The sequence below is a fragment of the Zophobas morio genome, unplaced genomic scaffold (assembly GCF_036711695.1).
Source record: "Zophobas morio isolate AGI-343-1 ecotype UQ-CSIRO unplaced genomic scaffold, CSIRO_AGI_Zmor_V1 ptg000600l, whole genome shotgun sequence".
Taxonomy (NCBI): Eukaryota; Metazoa; Arthropoda; class Insecta; order Coleoptera; family Tenebrionidae; genus Zophobas; species Zophobas morio.
This window is the reverse complement of record NW_026972703.1, coordinates 205,496-209,719: the sequence shown is the minus strand read 5'-3', so window position 1 is coordinate 209,719 and position 4,224 is coordinate 205,496. Positions and strand designations below refer to the sequence as shown.

The following is a 4,224-nucleotide window of genomic DNA, read 5'->3' as shown; positions in this document are numbered from 1 at the left end:
TTTTGCAAACAATTAATAAAAGTTTCTTATGTAAAAAAAATTATTGGGTAAAGTCAACTTATTGGAGTAAATTTAAATTAACAAAAGTAAAACTACCAAAAAAATGATTAAATGTAAAAAACATCGAACTAATAATTTTTAATAAAAATTTCAATATCGAAAATAAAACTAAATTTAATTACAAAATCAAACGCCAACATTATAAATAAGTTTTAAATAGAATTCAATTTAATGTCTACGTTTTTTATACAACCCAAATTATTTTTCCGCAGTCTTTTTCACGAGTCCCATATTTTTTGCTTTGGGTGGTCGCGGGACGTCTTCCTGGGCTTCCTCTGCAATAATCTCTATATGACAAGGCGAGGACATGTAAGGGTTGATGCGTCCGTGCGCACGATATGTGCGTCTTCTCATTTTCGCAGCGGCATTAACTTGGATATGTGTTATTTTTAATCTCTTAATATTAAGATTTTTTCTCTGCGCATTAGCTTCCACATTTTGCAAAAGAGCATTTACAAATTTGACAGACTTCAAAGGCCAACGTCCTACATAGGTAAAAAGAAAAAGGAAATTTTTTTTTAAAAAAAAAAATAACCTTGTGTGGATACTTTAAACTCTTTACACTGAGCGTGACGTCCAACGTCACCCTTAAAACGAGTGAAAGGAATTATTCTTTGCTTCTTAGCAACTTGATAAAGATACTTCTTCGCCTTTTTTAAGTACATTCCTCTTATCGCGCGGGCTACTTCTCGTGTGTTCTTGAAATGAACCCGCAAATCGGAACCGCGGCCACAAGCAACTATTATATACATATAATAAAAAATTTAATTTATAAATTTTATAATAAAATGTATATACGAGTAAAAAAATTAAGGCCAATAAACAGCTATAACTATTAATAAAAAATCGTAAGTATTTTACATTTCTCGGTGGTTGGTTTAGCTGAATATACAGAGCGCCCCATTCTTTCAGGTAAAAAAATTGCTTAGAAAAAAAATTAATTAAAAGTTTAAAAAAGTATTAAAAAGAAAATAAACGCCTGAAACAGCTAATATTATTAATATTTATATCAACGATACCATAAATATTTTATAGTATATATATGTGTTAGCGTAGTTTACACAGATTAAAAACCATACGGTGAAAAAGGAAACTATTAAAAAAGTAATTATAAGAGTTAATAAATAATAAACTTATAGACAAAAGCTATAGGTTTTCAAATAATAAAATTAAAGCAAATAAATTTAAAAGACTTAAACTTCAAAGCACAGTTAATAAGCTAAGAATACGATTGTAATAAAAAAATTTTTTCAAAATTATTTTAATTTATTATATCTATTAGCAATAATTAAAGTCATTTAATTTGTTTACTCCTTTTTAAACGTTTTTATTATAGAAGTACTAACTCAGTGCACGCCCCCGTGAGAAAAAAAGTAAAAGGGCAAGTTCCGCGAGAATATACACGTACAAGTTATATACCTCCACATGGCTATTTTTAACCAACGGTATTTGGGTGGCAGGTCAAAAGCAAGAACTAGCAGCCTCTTAAAAACTTTTATTATTCTTCTTAGCATGTTATAACTCATCAGTAATCAGGAAAGTTTCTAGCACGCTAATATTTTTTAAGTTCATTGTTTGGGACTAGAATCGGGAAATCTTTTTCAGAAGAAAAGAGTGCTTAGATAAAACATACACTAAGCTGTCCTGTGTCTATTATAGCATGTATAAAGTAGTAAACTACACACAGTATGCTACAAGTATATTATAGATAAAAATTGCTGAGGTATAAATAAACTATTATATAAATTAACAAAACTTTTTGCGTAAAAAGGGTTTCAAAAACGCTTCGAAGTAAAACTAAAGTTTGAAACAACTTTAAAAGCATGTCGCTAAAGTAAAGTACACCTGACAAATAGAAAGTTAGTTACGGGGCCCTAAGTTGGGCTGCGTTTCTTAATTTCACTTTTATTTAATAAGCTAAGGATACACATCATTTATTGATTTTTTGTGTTTTTTAGCTCTAGTCATTACAAGTTTGTTAGAAAACCTTACACCTCACGTACTTAAGTTGACCACCATTAATTTTTCCCACTTCAGCGGTTATTATATTTGAATAATTATATATTGGTTAACAAGAGTGTCACTAGTTGAAAGCTGAAATGTTTTAACTTGCAGCCCATACAACTTTAGAGCATGTAAATCAGTAACTTAATTTTAGCTTTTCATAATTTTTGGGGGATGGAAGTGCTATTATATTAGTAGCTAAAATATTTAAAACAGACAAGATGGTTTGGCATCTATTCAAAAAAAACGGTGGTTTTTAGCAGTTTTTCGCTATTTATATAGTGCCCCCACACCGAGTTATAGCGCTCCATAGAGCAAAGTACTCTGGTGTTCCTTTTTTTCATTGTAAAAGGAAACCCTCACAGACTTCTCTATTCTGCGTATATTTACTTTTTTTTATTTTTTTATTAGCATGCCGTCTTTAGCTCTATTTAAACTCTCTTAGGCTTACTGAAGGCAGAAAGAATAATTGTTGTAATAAGTAATAAATAGCGAACGAGAAACTTGATCGTTTCTTAAAAATTATAAAGGAACTAAAACCAAAGAAATAGAAGCTAAGTAGAAGAGCATAGAAAGAAAGGGAGTCAGGAGCGTGCAACAACAACTTATCATTACACGAAGGAGAACAACAATGCTAAAATAATGTCCTTTCGTCCGGAAGTAAAGCTCTCACTAGCAGCATTCAATTTTTAACTCAAAAATAGTAATATTAAGATTTGACTCACAGGAGAAACTCCTTATTTGAGTGTCGTTATAAGTTGGTTATTTCAACATAGTAACTAAATTTTATAAAAATTTGGAAATATATATTATAAGATTTTTAGAATAATATATTAATTATACTGAGATAGAATTCAGCTTCATAGTAATAAACGCATATTGCCCTTAGGCAACGTTTATGTTTACCCTTAGAGTATTTCAACCATTTTTTTAATATTATCAAAAAAAGTCATCTCAATTTTTGTTAGCGTTTTAGTTGTTCCTACCCGTGTGCTTAAAAAACTTGAAGGTTTAAAGACCAGTATTTTAAAGTTTGAATATTCTAACACACTTTTATTTAGCTAAATGGGAAAGATTGTGGACTATTGTAACAGGTTAAATACGTAAAACCATCATGCGGGTAGGAGAGTTGCCGTCGTAGCTCAGCGGTTAGGTGTACTGACGAGCATATTCAAGGTCGTGGGTTCCATTCCCACCGACGCCAACTCTCTTTTCGCTCTTTCATGGTCTCGTATTTAATCTCGCCCTCATAAATTCTAATATATTGTAATTTCATATATTTAAGGAGACGTTGCCACGAGCATTTACTAATTAAGTGTACATAGAGACAAGATCGTGCAAAAGATACCTAATTTTTTTCCTATTTTGTATCCTAGGTTAAACGTGTTGTGATACAAAGGGTCAACCTAGTTACAGTGTATATCGTGTATATATTGTCTAATAAAGATTTATACATTAATTTTACCCTAAGTAAACGAGAGTAATTGGTTTGTATTCTAAGAACATTGATTTGCACTTAATACTTTTTACTCGTTACTGGCTATTTTTGCGAAGGCCAGTAATAAAAGGTTTTTTTCGTAAAGCATAACTTTGGAAAATACGTTCTGTATTGACAGATCTAATTTTTTTTATAAAGAAAATCTCGCATTGCATTTATCGAAAGCAATTGTATATTCCAACTTTCTAAAATAACCTATCTTAACTCTACCTCTAACCCTCACCATCTCACCTAACTCTATTATAATTATTATTATTCGACCTAAAATAGGCGAACAGAGTTTCTACTCTTTCATAAGAGGATATGATTTTGTGTACTCTTTAGAAAGGAGCTCGAAGTATTGGTTTGTGGGCCCTCTCGATTTCTAAAAAAAGTCATCCACACCAGTATGAGAGGCGTAATGAACTTTTAGATGTCAGTAAAGCTGTTAGGAGGCAAGTACTCCGATAAAATTGTCTTATCTGTTAAAGTTAGTGGCTTTAAAATAATTTATATCTTTTTAAAAACACGATAGTTTTGGTGTGATTGTTATAACGCTTGAGTTTAACTAAGGACTTGCAATTGAGATGCGATGAAATATTGTAGAACGTGGTATTTTCGTTATTAAACCACAAAATTCTCGTTTTTTCTTAGGGAATTAAGGTTATGGCAACTTTACAGAC

The 4,224-nt window shown here is 30.9% G+C and overlaps 1 long non-coding RNA gene across 1 annotated transcript; it reads right to left on the bottom strand.

The window, feature by feature from the left end:
• Positions 1 to 216: 216 nt before the first annotated feature.
• LOC135121513 (uncharacterized) lies at positions 217 to 1,449 on the bottom strand. Its single transcript, XR_010279026.1, has 4 exons — positions 1,407 to 1,449; positions 922 to 984; positions 596 to 799; positions 217 to 545 (listed from the first exon to the last, which is right to left on the bottom strand). It is a non-coding gene; the product is annotated as an uncharacterized LOC135121513 (long non-coding RNA).
• Between the last annotated feature and the right edge of the window lie 2,775 nt (positions 1,450 to 4,224).